Here is a 15785-nt window from a genome sequence, read left to right on the forward strand (position 1 = left end):
TATCTGGGGCTCAGGGTCCTCACTGGTGGTTGGCAGAATTCACTTTTTTCCCACACTATCCACATGGCTCCTTCCATTTTCAAGCCAGTAAGAGCAGATGAAATCCTTCTCAGGTTTGGAATCTCTCTGACTGCTCTGACTGCCTCTGCTCTTAAGGGCTCATATGATTTTATTGGACCCACCTGGATAATCTATATTTTAAAAATCAAGTAATTAGCCCTTTAAACATATTCACCGGAAAATATTCATGGGCATGATATCATATTCACAATCTTGGCGATTGGGACATGGAATCTTCTTGATGGCTGTAATTCTGCTCACCATATGGTATAACTGTAGAAAGAAACCTGATGCTGCAAGGCCTTATGGGTCATGGCAAAGATTTTGCAATTTAATTTAGTGGCAATAATTATAGCAATTGTTAATATCATGTAACTACGATGTATAACATCTGTTTATTAGCACTAAGCATACTGCCAAACATGATAAGCATAACCTTCTTTGATCCTCCTAGTAGCCCTTTGAGAGAAGTGCCACTACATTCAATTCACAGGTGAGGAAACCGAGGCTCAAATGACTCACCCAAGATGGCACATCTCCCAGTGAATCCATATTTAAACCCAGATCTGTCTGGTTCCAAATTCCATTCGCATTTTTATTTTAAATCTCTCTTATTTAGACATGCTTTTAAGATATATATTTTTAGAGGTTTCAGAAGGGATTTTTCTGTTCTTATGGGAAAAAGCATAGTTGCACCTAACTGGATGCTTTTCTGTTTGAGCCTCTTCACCATGTTTAGGGGAAGCTTAGTAATTCCGATCGTTAGTTCGTAGGCTAAGACTAGTGTAGGTATGGAAACTTATATTTGAAAGAATGCTTTAAAGAATTTCTAGAGCTTGAAGGAAAGAATGAAACCTTGCTCAATTTTTATATAATTTTTGCACTATTTAGTTGGTGGACACTTAATTTTCATGGGACCATGATATTCCTGAATACTGTCTCTTGGTTTGCTTTTGGATATACCTTGATTTTTGTTGAGGGCACTGAATTTTGAAAAATTTCAAAGCAGGTAGGAAGCCCATACCAGTAAGGCAGTGTTTAATAATGGGACCATAAGACCCACATTCCAATCGTCTTTCAGGATTCATTAATTATCTGTATTTTGATTACAGCTAGAAACGTGGCCATCTCTATGAATTGTTTTATAACAGAGCTAGACAGAACCTTCTAGTCCAGGGGATTACAGAGGAGCACATTTTTATTCGAGGCTGGAGAACGTGCCCCACTCTTATCCCATGGGCCTTCCTGTTCACCTCTGGGTCAGCCCCGCCACGTTTCCAGTTCTAGAGCTCTGACTCCATGCTGGGGACAGGAAGTGACTGCTCACATATTCATCCCTACTCCTCATCAGCTCCTTACACGCAGTGGTCCCTGTGTTTAAGGATCTTGGAAGCAGGAACTATAGAGGACTATAATTACAGAGCTCACCTCAGGGTAGAGAAACCTTTTCCAAAGTCCTGGGGGGAAGATGAACTCTGCCCTCCGCTAGGAAAGCAGGTGGAAGTGTTGGAGGGGAGGAGGGAACCGGGGAAGGCATGTCCCGCTGACTGGCGTTGCCTGTGTCCTGGAGATTGCCTGGCGGTTCTACTTTGCAGAAATTGTCTGGCCCCAGCCCCCAGGCACCTGCTGATTCAGGACAACTCATCATTAGTTAATATTTCAGTGCCCTTTGGGTGCTGCTTCCCTGCAGCTTCCAGAAACACTTGCTCGGGGATGTGCTGCTAGAACTCGGAGCTCCAGGAGAGAATAAGAAACGCGCGCATGCATTCGCATTGCCAAAAACCATTTCTTTGCAGCTGCAGTACAGAAACAGATATCAACACATTTAAGCCATGCAGGAGGGGGAAGAATTCCACCTAGAATGAAACTTTGTTTGCCAAATTTCTTGCTAGTTTTTCCTATACAGGGGGTAGGAAGCATTCCCAGAAAGAGAATGCCAAATGAAGTTATAACAAACTAAAAAAAGGCAATTCGCGAGGGAGCAAGATGTTCAACAAATGAAAAAGTGTAAGTGGTAATATTCCAGCAAATTAGCTCCTAGAGAAGCCCTTAGGCAGAACTGTAAGCCATTATAATTAAGGATTTGGAAAATATCAGTATTTAATTAGAGCCTTTTTCTTGCTGAAATGCTGTTGTTTTCCTGTAACTTCAGGTGTAAACAACTAAACATACCTATTTCAAAAATGTGTTTTGTTGCAAGCCTAGAACCAGCGCTAATGTTAATTTGCTTATTGTGACTTTCTCACCTGTTTTTTTGTTTGTTTTTGTTTTGTTTCTGATCAGAGCTGAATTTTAAGAGCATTTTTTTCTTCAGTTCCCCAAAGCAGCCATCTCCCAGGCTGTTATAGATACTTATTCACAAACACTCAGGAACATCCTAATAAGTCAGTCTAACTCCATAAACCTATCAACTTCCCCCATAATCTAATAGACACAGTTCCTCTAATATTTAATGCATATTGTGGCTCCTGTTTTAGGCGAGGAGTTTTTAACTCCATTTCCAATGTAATCAACTATCTTGACAACAGCAAAATGTTTCAGCTTTACGCCTTAACAACAGCAAACATTTTAGAAATTGGTTTGTTTGTACCATTTGAAATGATTAAAAAAAACAAAATACAACAAGCACATAGGGAAAACCTAGTGCCTGACTCACGATCAGTCTGAGCCCCACTTTCGTACCTGTAATTCCTGACGGCAGATAAACCTTTATTCCTTTGCCTATACAGGGACACGTGTAACTCAAAATGTTTTTCTGGCCGTGATGGAGAAGATGAGGCATGATCAAGACTAACACTACAATTTAACGCTTCAGAGGAACAGTGTATATCATTACTCCCTCTGTAGCCAAGCACACTAATTAATATTTATTGCACCTGTCAAGCAAGTAGCCACGGCCAATCCATTCCTGTGGCAGTTCAATGGGAGACTGGACACCATATTTCTCTTTGGCAGACATGTTTGGGTCATCAGCAAAGACAGGAGTCCTATTCCTCACAGAGACATCGTAAACTCTCCTTTCTCTTGCAAAATTAAACCATTAATTCTTTTCGTGTTAATTTTTATCCTTGTTGGGAAATGTAAAAAAAAAAAAAATAAAAGTGGGGAACGTGCAGAAAGGATGAGAAACAGCTGCGTGTTCAGGATCAGCTGTCTAACATATTTATTAGGACAAGGGCTTTTGGAACCCACAACCTTTGCTTTTCATCAGACATCTCTTAAAGGTTACAGACATGTGGGAGAAAAGATAGTTATAAATCCTCATGAAGTTTAATCAAAAGTGGCAGACCAACCAGCAGTAAACAAGTTATTAAAACTATTTGGCTTAAAACTTTGTTCAGCATTGTCAACAAAAGTCCATCACCAACAGGTAGCTGGCAGTGGAATTAATTAAGCAGGGGTGAAATAATAAATGAATTCTGCTATCGCACCTACGGCAAGGAATTTGGCACTTGGAGTGAAGTTTCTATTGAGGTTGTGAATCATTCTCTCGCGCATCTGAGTCCGCCCAGCACGGCTGTGGACAAGAGTTTACTCAAAAATTTAATTAGGAGAACATGTAGATTGTACTGGAGAAAAGTAGGGCACCAAATGCTGCTTTATTTATTTTATTTTACTTTTTTTGTGAATTCTATCAGGAGCACCTGTGTCATGGGAAACCACATGATACAAACTGCTAAGCTTTTGATTAACAGGAGGAATACCTATGAACTTTTCACTGAAGATTATCTAGGCCATTATATTTTTCCTTGGCAATAATTACTCTTCCCTTAAGGATGACGACAGTAATGACGAGAATGACAAAGCAGCAATATCAATAATACGAAAAGGGCCAGCATATTCTGGGCCAGTACGACGCCCCAGCTGCTAAGGGCTTTACGTACATAATCTCATGTAATTCTTACAACTCTTTGAGGTAGGAATTATTAGTTCTATTAAACAGAGGAGGAACTGAAGTATAGAGTTTTGTAACCAATGTCACCCAGGCCAAGTCTGTTACACTCCAAAACTGTTCTTCTGACTCCTCCAGTTTTCTAGGATGTAGGTTTCTTTGGAGGGCAGTGGGGGTGCTGTGAGAAGAATTAATGGACATGAGATAGCAGCACCTCTGCAACCTCCCTGCTGCTTGTCCCTGGCTCCTGCTTGGGTCATGCTTCACGTTGGCAATGTTCTTCATGTCTGATCTCTGATTTCTAATTCCTTCTCTTTTGACTGTCCCCCATCTTCTCTCCAGGACCCTTGATGCCTCCCCAGTTGTCTTCACTATGACTCATTCACAGAAAGAGCCACTCTTCTCGTGATTCCATCACAGCCTTCCCTTCTCTTATTCCATTTCTCTCTCACTTAGGGCCTGGCACGTATATCCAGGTACTGTCTGCAACGTCGTTAATTATCCTTTTCATAGTACATTACTGCAGCACCAATATGTTTAACTATAACCACCTTATGCTGTGTGTGTGGGCTTGCTGCTGCTATAGACTTTGAAAATCAATTTAGCGATTAAAAAAAAAATTGGGGGGTGGTGTCAGTGATGACTTATTTGGAATTGATAGTGCCCTAGTTTTAAGGGAGGTTCTTACATCTGGGTCAATGCTGAGAAAACTGTACAGGACAGCAGTTAAGATCACTGAGTTTTAGAATGAGATAGAACTTTCCACTCATTGGGCTGGCTAGCCACCTAATGCCTGCCCCAAGCCACAGTTTTCCTCATTGTAAGATGGAGATATTTATTCTCTGTTCTCAGTGTTGTTATAAAGATGAGATGACATACGTAAAACCTTCAGTACAGTGTAAGCACTCCCTATTATTAGAAGTTTTGCATGTGGTTTTTAAATGGTGGGCCCCTATAGCAGCAGCAGCAGCAGCAGCAGGATTGCCTGTGAGTACAAATTCCTGGGCATTTAAACCTCACGTGATTGTGATTCTCTAATGTTTGGGGACCAGAGGTCTGCATACCACTGTTTCCCATTGGCGAGAGTTACTTTTGACTCCTGCATATCTGTTTTCCCCTCCACCTCTCCTTTTGGGCAATGATGACAGCAGCTTACTCACCATCTTTCTCTTCTTCACTCTTGGTGTCTGGGGCTGAAAATTCAGCGGGTTTCCCGATCCAAAGTAAAATGTTGACTGGGAAAATTTGTTCTACTCCTGGCTCACCTGTTTTTCTAATAAATGTCTCCTGCTTCCCCATGCTGTTCTCGTGAAAATTGTAGGATCCTCTGGGTAGGAGCTAATGCTCTGCTCTGTGGATTGCCTGCCTCACTTTTTACTCCTAATGATTACTCCTAATAATAATAATTACTGAAGGCTTTTCTTTGACTTGATTACTGCTTTATGCTGAAGAAAAAAAATCCTTTCAATTTTTCTTTCCTTTTCTGAAGTCTGACACATTACCATTACCATGTTTAATCATTAACCTGTGTAAAGCAAAGATTTTTATTTAGGTCTCTGATGTTTGCTCTTTAATATCTTTCGAAAAACAAAATTTGTTTTCAATTCTAAATGGGGACTTTAAACAAGCATCGGTGGCTTTTTTTTTTTTTTTACTTGTTTGCCGTATTTAATTCAACTCTGGAAGACTGGTGCACGCATCATTTCCTCCTCATCTCTGTTTCACTGTTGAGTGAAGTGTTTTGAATTAATTTTGTTAAATTATTAATAGCTCACGATAGGAAAAACATTCCAGCATTGGAGTTTGTTTCCTCATGTACTGTGCAATAATATGGTAGATTCCACACACACAAGTGAATATGCTTCTACTGGTTTGGTGAAATGTTGGCTCTGGCCTACCCACCATGAATTCTCATGAAGACAACATTTAATAATGAAGTAGACATTTTAGTTTTCATTAAATCAGGACAGTTTCCTGGAAATCAAATGGTTAGCATTACAGTGTAGGTCGGGTCATTCATTTGTTCAACAGAAATATGGTAGGCACTCTGGGAGGGGCTGGCAATGCAATGGGGGGGCAGGGGAAGGTGACGGGCCTTGGCTCTGTGGGACTTCAGAGTCTGGTGGGGAAGACAGGCGTTAATCAAATAATCACCAGAATAAATGTAAACTGATCATCATGATAAGTCTTAGAAAGGAGAAAGCTTTCTAAGCATGAGCATGTGACAAGGAAATTGACCTCTCTCCTCTGGGAAATGGTGTTTTCTCTGAGGTTAGGCATGAATATGATTTATTTCAGGAAAGGTGGTGGGATGGCCATGGGAAGGGGCATTTCAGGCAGAAGGCACAACGTGTACAAATGTCCTGTGGCAGGAGCGAGCATGGCACCTAAGGGGGCTGAGAAAAGGTCAGTGTGGCTAGAGGTCAGGGAATAATGGGGAGACACTGAGGAATTTAAAGCAGAGGAAGACCTAAATCGATGTAGGTTTTTGGCGAGATCGCTCTGGTTGCAGTGTGGGGTGTGGATTGTCAGGAGATGACGATGGATGTGCGCAGACCAGCCATTAGGCTATTTCAGAAGAGACAGCATAGAAGGGCTGGATTGAAGTGGAAGTGACAGAGATGGAGAGAATGCGTGAATACAAAGATGATTATGAGATAAAAATGACAGGATGGTGATGGGTGGGGGCAGAGAGGTGATTCTCTGATTCTGGTGTACACAGGGGTTCTGTTCAGTGAGCTAAGAGAATCAGGGAAGAAAACAGGTTTGTCAGGGAAGCTCATGTCTGCTTTTGGACTGTTGACTATGCTGAGCCTAGGAAGTAGCTGGATATTTGGGTCTGGAGCTGAGAGGAAATGGCAAATGTACATTTGGACTTATCTGTATATTGGTGGCAATGTAGGCACAGGCATGGATGAGAAGATGGGGCCTAGATTCCACCTGTAAGGAAGAACGACATGTTTAATGCTAAGTAGAAGAGAAGACAAGAAGGAATGGACAGAGGGAAAGAAGGAAATCAGGAGAGTGAGGTATCACTGAAGCTGAGGAAAGAAAGTACTTCAAGAGAGCAGGAGTGGCCAACAGAGGCAAAGTATGCCAGGAGAAAAGGCTAGCTCACAGCTCTACTGGAGATGGAGAAGCCCATAGTTTGGTTTATTTGACATTGGAGCTTGGGAAAGAATGAATGTCAATGAACACAACAGTGGTCCCTGGAGAATAATAGAGATAAGTACTATTAAGGACATCCCTCACTCTCCAACCCCATCCCCCAAGAGAAAGGAGAACAGAGAAGAAGACACACTGAGGTATTATAAGGCAGTGAAGTACATGAAACAGATTGCTCTGGAGGCAGACACCAGGGTTTAAATTCTGACTCTGGACTACATAGCTTGAGTGGATCTCCCTAAGTTTTAGTTGCTTTATAAGATGAGTATAACTACTTTATTGGTTTGTGTGAAGGTTAAAGAGAAATGTGTCAAAAGCTTAGCAAGGTATGTGGCTCACAGTAAAGGTTAAAAAATTGTTCATTCAACAAATGAATGGTGGGTTCAAGGGAATGATGAAGCGATATGCATTTTAGTGGGATGTCTCTCTCTCTCTCTCTCTCTCTCTCTCTCTCTCTCGCTTCATAATTGAAAGAATGACTAAATACAAAGGATGCTCATTTCTGTTACCTTGGAAGGAGGTTTCTAATAATATGCTATAATGCTCTGTCCTCTGCCTCAAATAGTTTAACTTTTCAATTAATGTCTTTGATGAGGCTATAAAAACAATTTTACGAGATGTACAGATGATAATATGATATGAACATGGGAGTGATAATAAATATAACCTGTGACAATAAATGTTGAAAGTAAAATAAAACAGTCTAAATAGAATCAGAAAAAAATTTAACAAGTATGTCTACTCTTGAGTCCAGGAAACCAATTGAACAAATTCAGAACAATGTGATTCATATGGCTTTTTGTAAGAGATTTAGGGTTACATGGACAGTGAGTTTTATACAAAGCCATGGTGGAAGATTGCTGCCCAAAAAGCCGTGTGGACATTGCTCTAAGCAACATACTTCAGTTTCTCTTTTCTTTCTGGGCACGCATCTAGACGATATTTCTCAATCTCCCTTGTGACTGGTATTTGCCAATGGAACATGAGAAGAAGATGTGCTTCCCCTCTGAGCCAAGGTAGTTAAGAGTGCTAGACCTTCTTCATAATTTCACTTTTCCCTTGACTTGGGGCTGGATACAGTGGGGCACTCTGAGGCCCTAGGCGGTGCTAAAGTCTGGCTCCATAAAAGACTGTGAGGAGCAGAGCCCCTCCCCGCTCTTGCTTCCCAACCGGTGACCTCAGGTCACCAGAGAAATGAGCAAAAACCAAACCATTAATGGATTAAGCTATGGTGATTTGGGGATTGTTACCATGAAGACCACCATTATTCCTGACTAAAAAGAACAACCCCAAATAGAAACAAAACAAACTGCTGCAGTCTTCAGTTACAGTCATAGAAGGATAGCATGCAAATTAATGGGAAGTGATATTCTGGAGGCAACTCATGCAAGAAGATACTAAATGACTTGACCAAGTTTTTGTAGTCTGTTAGTAGAGCTTTAGATCACATCTATAGCATGACTTTTAGTTCCTGGCTTCACAAGAAACACATGGACATGTTGAGGGAGTTCTTGGCATATAGTAGACACTCGATATATATCTGTCAAATGAATAAATATTGAACTGTACATATTCAGCAGCATGACCACAAGAAGAGATGGTGACCTGAATCCATGTCCTGTTAATGGTGGTTGGAGGTGCTGGGATTGTCTATCTGGGCAAAAAGGAGACAGGATGGGTATCACCAACTATTGAAAGTACTATTTTTTAGATCAGTTCTCAGAGACCCCACCCCAGGTGGAACTAGTATAGACAGGGTGAAGTTAGAATAAGACATTTCTGTTCATTGTATGACCATGAAACATGTGGAAGGGCCTCATCAGTCAGAGATGTTCAAAGGAGAAATAGCCCCTTATAGTATTAGGAATGTTTAAGCAAAGAGTGAATGACCATCAGTTGGGGAATATTATGGAAGAAATTCAAGCATTGGATGGTACGCTGGATAAGATGCTCCTTAAGATGCCTTACAACCATGCTGACACAGTTCTAACTTAAATTTCATCTAGAAATAGTGTCAACAAAGACACTGAACAGAGTCCTGAAGTGGGTCACGCATGACTCATCTACAGTGAGAGCAAAAGTCCCTTCCATTTTTTAAATAGTAGTCACTATTCTGTTCCTTATACAGCAGGGATTATTTACACCTTCCGCTGTCATCTCCAGGTTGATAATTTACTCTTGTGAAAACAGCACTAACAGGAGGGCCTCGTGTTCTAAGTTGTCCTTAACCACTGTAGTGAATTTGTAATTGAAGCTTCGTTGATTTGAAATTTGTTGCCACATTAAGTTGTGTTGTGCTGAGTGCCCACAAAATGCCAGGAGGTCTTCCTATTTCAGGTGCCTTCTAGAAGGTTCTGTTGTAAGCTGTTAAAGTCAGTTCTGCCACTGAAATTTGCAGAGTGTGAGTCCAGCTCTATGCACACCATAGCTTGTAGGAAAACACGTCTCCTCATGTTGAGTGTTTCCATTCACAAAACAGTCTCCTCAATTGGTTTTCCTGAGAAGGATACTATAAAGATAAAAGAGAACACATGTGAACTTGCTTTGAACCTTAAGAAGAAATAGAAGAAACCTTGGAGAGTACAGCCAAGGTTTACACCAGCTATTGTTTTAAGAAAACACGTGGTGTCTAAAAGATGGGCCTGATTCTTTCATGGGCTCTGCATCATGCTTACCGGTTAAGTCTTCAACTAAAAAGTCAATAGGTAGACCTAATACGTTTAAGATTCTCTTTGGTTCCATGCTAATATGCGAAAATCAGAGTTTATTACTAAAAAACAATTGTTTGTTTGAGGGTGAGTTCTCTGAATGGCTGGTATTTGATAAAGCTAATAAGGGGCAAAATTAGGAGTTTTGTGGAGTTTTCCATCTGGCACAATTGTAAAGAGATAGAGCTTATAGATATAGGAGATATAGATACAGGAAAATAAAGAGCATGTCATATTTCTCTAAGAAAGGATGTAAATTTAAAAGAAATGGTGTGCTGCAGTTTGATTAGAGTTTTGGGGAAATATTTAGATCATTTCCATAGGGCCCCTGACATTCCAAGGGGGTTGTCACTCCCTCTGCAACTTTTAATGTCTTCGTATGTTCTGCAAATACTTTCTGAGTAAACACTAGGAATGAATAAATTGAAGTTTAAAGCGAAGTCTTCATTTTATTCACAGTTGTCACGCATTCTATTTCAAATGCCACTCTGGCAGAAAAAGCTCTAATTTGAGAGAAACACCAGAGTTTCACCTAATATAATGAAATCGGCAGGACCCAAGGCTCTCCACAGTCTCCTCATTTGCTCTGCTAACAAAGGCTTTGCTTCCATTCAGGAAACGTCCCCCAGAATGTGTCAGGTCCTTTGCTGGGCACGAGGACCACAGGGAGGTAGGACACAGAGTCCCTGCCTCAGAGGAGCTCACGGTCTAGAACTATTGTGAAAAGAATTATTTGACACCCTAATACTGGGCTTAGAATAACCATTAACCAGGAACATCCTGTGAACAGTTACTTAGCTTTAATTATCCATTTCCTGAACCTTTCTTTTTCTTGAAGATATTCTCTTGGGCCGTGAACCCCAGATCCTCATGTAGCCATCAGGGGCAGAAATGAAATACTTCAAGCCCAAAGGATGTACTTTATTCACATTGCCCAATGGAGTGTTCTACATCTTGGGCATGTATAAGTAATGTTTTCCCCACTGGCTGCTCTTTGCAGACTTAAGAGTATTTGCAGCTGTATGGACTGAATTGTGTTCCCTCAAAATTCATATGTTGAAGTCCTAACCCGCAGTACTTTAGAATATGACTGTGTTTGAAAATAAGATGATCAAAGAGGTAATTATGGTTAAATGAGGTCCTATGAATGGGCCCTCATCCAATATGACTGGTGATCTTATAAGAAGATGGAGAGGTACCAGGGATGGACAAACTCAGTGGAAAGGCCTTGTGAGGATACAGTGAGAAGGTGGCCATCTGTAAGCCCAAGAGAGAGATCTCAGGAGAAACCAAACCTGCGAACAACAGGAGGCTTGATCTTGGACCTCTAGCCTCCAGAACTCTCAGGAAATAAGTTTTTGTTGTTTAGGTCACCAAGTTTGACTGCAAATTGGTGCAGCCACGGTGGTAAACATTTGGAGATTCCTTAAAAAACTAAAAGTAGATCTATCATACGACCCAGCAATTCCACTTCTGGGTATTTATCTAAGAAAATAAAAACACTAATTCTAAAAGATATATGCACCCCTATCTTCATTACAGCATTATTTACAATAGCCAAGATATGGAAGTAACCTAGGTATCTATCAATAGATGAATGGATAAAGATGTGGTGTATATATGCAATGGAATATTACACAGTAATAAGAAAGAATGAAGTCTTACCATTTGTGACAACATGGATGGATCTAGAGGGTATTATACTAAGTGAAATAAGTCAGACAGAGAAAAACAAATACTGCATGGTTTCACTTATATGTAGACTCTAAAGTAAACCAATACAAACAAACAAAGGAAACAAAGCAATAACAGACTCATAGAAACAGATACCAAAGGGATGGTTACAAGAGGTGTGGGAATGGAGAGGAGGATGTGAAATGGGTGAAGGGGAATATAGTCAATAATATTGTGATATGTTTACATGCTGACAGATGATTACTAGAATTAGTGGGGTGATCACATGGTAAGGTATAAAAATGTCAAATCACTATATTGTACACCTGAAACTAAGATAACTAATATAATGTTGCATATCAACTATACTTAAATAAGAAAAAAGAGATTTGAATCATTAAAAAAACACCCACACAGTCTGAGCTAAAACAGCAGCTGTTTTTGATACTGCTTTATTTTTTGGAAAGTTGCCAAATTGAGCAGTTATGTCCAAATTCTCTTCCAGGTTCTGCACATGGTCCCTCTGAGTCCCAACCATTCTTTCATGCCTTTATCATAAAAATTCTTTAATTTCCCCCCAAACTTGCTATACGATTTGAGAATTTTCAAGGATAAAAAAGAAGATAAAATGCGTTTTTCTATCTGAACCCTGCAAATGTCAACTGTAAGAAAAGGTTTGATTGTTACATTGTTCTTTCCCCCAGGAGACAGGGATGGAGAACTCAGCTGAGATGTATGTAATGCTGGGTCCCCACCATGATTTTCAGGTCTCAAAATGTAGCAAAGAAAGTGCACTAGTGGGAGTAGTGATTGGGCAGTATTGGGTTAACTTTTTAAGATCCTGGGCATTGGGAACGTCCCTGCATGAACTTCATAAAGACAGGTATATTCTAAGGCAGACACACTGATAGGAGTTCACATTAAAGAAATGACATGACACTGCGTTTTTTAAGGAGGGAAATAACACTCAGGAATATTAAATGATTTAATTATGCCTGAAAGAGCTTTTCGAGGTAAAAGTGCAGCAAAAGCACAGTGTTTTGGGATATAAGTTGGAGAAAGCAGCCATAGGACAGATCTTGAAAGCAAAGTACGCAAAAGTATGAAACCACGGCCTTACTGGGGGCAAAGAGGACCCCCCGCCCCACCCCGGTGACATCCGTTTTGTTTTTTCTAGGACAAGGACCTAGAAGAACAAAGCAGTAATTTTGTATATGATTGAGGCTTAACAATCCCTAGTGGAAAGACATGCTGTGAGTTTTAAAGATTATTCACTTTAATAGTTCTGAAATATATTAATATATAGCATTTAACATGTAGCATTAAAATTAATCAACATTTATTCTAGTTTCCTTAAAGACACACATATAAAAAATGACCACTATCAGAGCCAACATATTGTTGATATGGTAGCAAATACTTTCTGTCATTAACACCTGAAAGATTAAATATATAGAATATACATCCTTGAAGAAAATAGATGGATTGGGACATTCTCTATATATACCAGTTACTAACTATATTTTGACTTTGTTTGGAAAGAAGTCATGGGCATATTCACCTCCAAATGTTTTCGAGCAATGAACTAGCATTATAAATGGAATCTGTGATTTAAAAAGATTCTTTAACCATGTCTGCATCCTCAGGTTTCAATTCAAAACTTTAAACAGAATACAAAATTGTCCATGAGGAATGGAGACAACGTCCCCCTGACTGAACGGTTCCTGGTATGGTGCAAATTTTCTTTTATGGTGCCAATTAGTGTCTGACTTGTCTTTTTGCCATGTGATGAATTAAAAATGCATGATTTGGATGCTGGAAAGCTAACTAGCTTCTGGATAGAATCCCCTGGACACTGCCATTCTTCCAGTTGATCTTTTTGCCCTCCCTGTGTTGGCAAGTACCAACACCATCGCCCACTGCTTACATCTTTTCCTAACAGATGGTTCTTTTTACTAGTCAAGATCCAATCTGGTGATTTACTTTAATATGCTTTGGCCTAAAGAATACCCGTGACAGACAGCTAGCACTGCCTCCTGAAGCAAAATTTTGCAAAGAAAAAGTTAAGTAGACATGCTATCTAGACTGCATTCCATTTTATGCACCCCATAAATCAGAATATTTGTCAACAACAATTAAAATGTAGTTTCCTTGGTAATAAACATTACAGGGAAGAACAAATCAAGTTTCATTTATTCTGTCAGAAACCGAAGGCAAGTGCTTCATATTATTTTGTGGATAATCTCTGAGGAGTAAACTAAGCACAGTTACATTCTTGATTTTAATTAAAACTCTGGGTACCTTTCAAGCTCCGTTAGGGAGATGTCCTGGGTCTGCTTAGCTGAGGTCTGCACTGAGAAGTTAATTTGACACACAACATATTTTTCATGAGGTAACTGTTGCAGGAAGCTGTTTGTAAGAGGAGCCTCTCTAGTGCCTGTGGGCTTCACAAAAAGTAATGACTTCTCCTGAAGCAGCAACTTCTCTAGGAAGTACATCTGCATAACAGTCCCCAAAGCCCTCCCAATCATGTCATTAAGCTGGAAAAATCAAAGGAAAAGGCACCCAAAAGATGCCGTTAAAATGTTTCATTACCCACTGCACACAGAACAACAATAGAATTGACTCATGGAATCATTTCATATCACAATAAAAGTAAAACCTTCCCCAAATACCTGAAAGTGTGGCAGAGGCAGAAATTAGGAGCTGTGAGCTGGCGCCCCAACTCAGAGAGGGCTGCTGTGGAGGCCTGAGTTCCGTCTGTGGGGACCCTGTTCTTCAGCAGTGGGCCAGAGTCTCCACTATTAGCCATTTGTTTTTATGTTACTTCACCAGGGGTTGGCCTATAATCTGCTGCTATCTACTTGGCCTGTGAATCATGACTACAAACCAGGCCAGAATTTGGCCACACCATTCAACTGACAGAGTGATAGGATGTTTTGCTTTTCTATAAAGTCACAGAGCTCTGAATTTTGGCTGAAACGTGTTTCAAGTTATTTCTGCAAAGTAATGAGCAGTCAGCAGTGAGGGCGCTTACAGGTGTGAGCTGTGTGTATGTGTGTGTGGGGGTGCGTTGTGAAGGGGAGAGGTCACACTCATGGTCCCTCTTCCTGATACCCACCAAAGCTCTCTCCCTTCCATCGAATGAGGATTTTCCCACACTTGTGTCTGAAAGGTAGATGCCTCTCCGGGGCGTTTCTTAAAATCATAGCAAACCTGAGCTGTGATTGGCCTTTGGAGACCATCTTGTCCAGCTGGTCTGTTAATTCACAGATGGCGAGGCTAAAGAGGAAAAGAGAAATAATGGAGACTTTCTGGGTCTCTGCAGCCACACTGATTCTTTGCCATAGCTGACTCTGAAAGGCACTTGATCTATACTTCCATGCTGGAGCTTTTCACTTCCCAGCAAGTATTTTTCCATTCAGTACAATTTGTAAACTTTTGAAATTGTCGTGCTGAGTGCTAGGTGATGAGCCCTTTACATGATGTTGTCATTTTGTCCTCATAGCACGCCTATAAGACAAGGTGTGTTATTACCTTAAGCTACAGTTGAGGAAACTGAGGTAAAGAGGTGTTCTACAATGTGTTTACGGTCCCCCAGTGAGGGGAGGAGCCGGGATTCAAATCCAGGCACTCTGACCCTGGGCCCAGAGCTTGTAACCACCCTGCGTGCTGTCATTTATATAACAAGCTACTGTGTGGAGAAAGCACTGAGTTTGGGGCTGACAGGGGCACGGAAATGGATACAGCTGTACCCTTCAAATAAACCATTTCCTTAAGGTGGACTGAGTATTTTTTGCAATAAATAGTAATGATATTTTTAGTAATTTTTTTTTAAATTTTATTGAATAAATTTGACATATAACATTGTATAAGTTTAAAGTTACAGCTTGATATCTTGATGCATTTATATGTTGCAATATGACTGCCATTGTAGCAATATTTATCACATTGCATAGCTATAGTACAATATTATTTTCTATATTCATTATGCCATGCATGAAGTCTCTATGGCTTATTTACTACTCATTTCAAGTTTGTACCCTTAAACACTGTCGCTCATAGGCCCCTCTCCATCCCCTGGGAACTACCATTTTGCTTTCTGTTTTTTACAGGTTTGACTTTTTTAGATTCCAACTATAAGGGATATCATATAGCACATGTCTTTCTCTGTCTGGCTTGCCTAACTTAGCATAATGTGCTTGGGGTCCGTCCACGTTTTCGCAAATGACAGGGTGTCCTTCTTTCTCATGGCTGAGTAATATTCCAAGTAACGGTATTTATTG

The sequence above is a fragment of the Rhinolophus ferrumequinum genome, chromosome 10 (genome assembly GCF_004115265.2).
Source record: "Rhinolophus ferrumequinum isolate MPI-CBG mRhiFer1 chromosome 10, mRhiFer1_v1.p, whole genome shotgun sequence".
Classification (NCBI taxonomy): Eukaryota; Metazoa; Chordata; class Mammalia; order Chiroptera; family Rhinolophidae; genus Rhinolophus; species Rhinolophus ferrumequinum.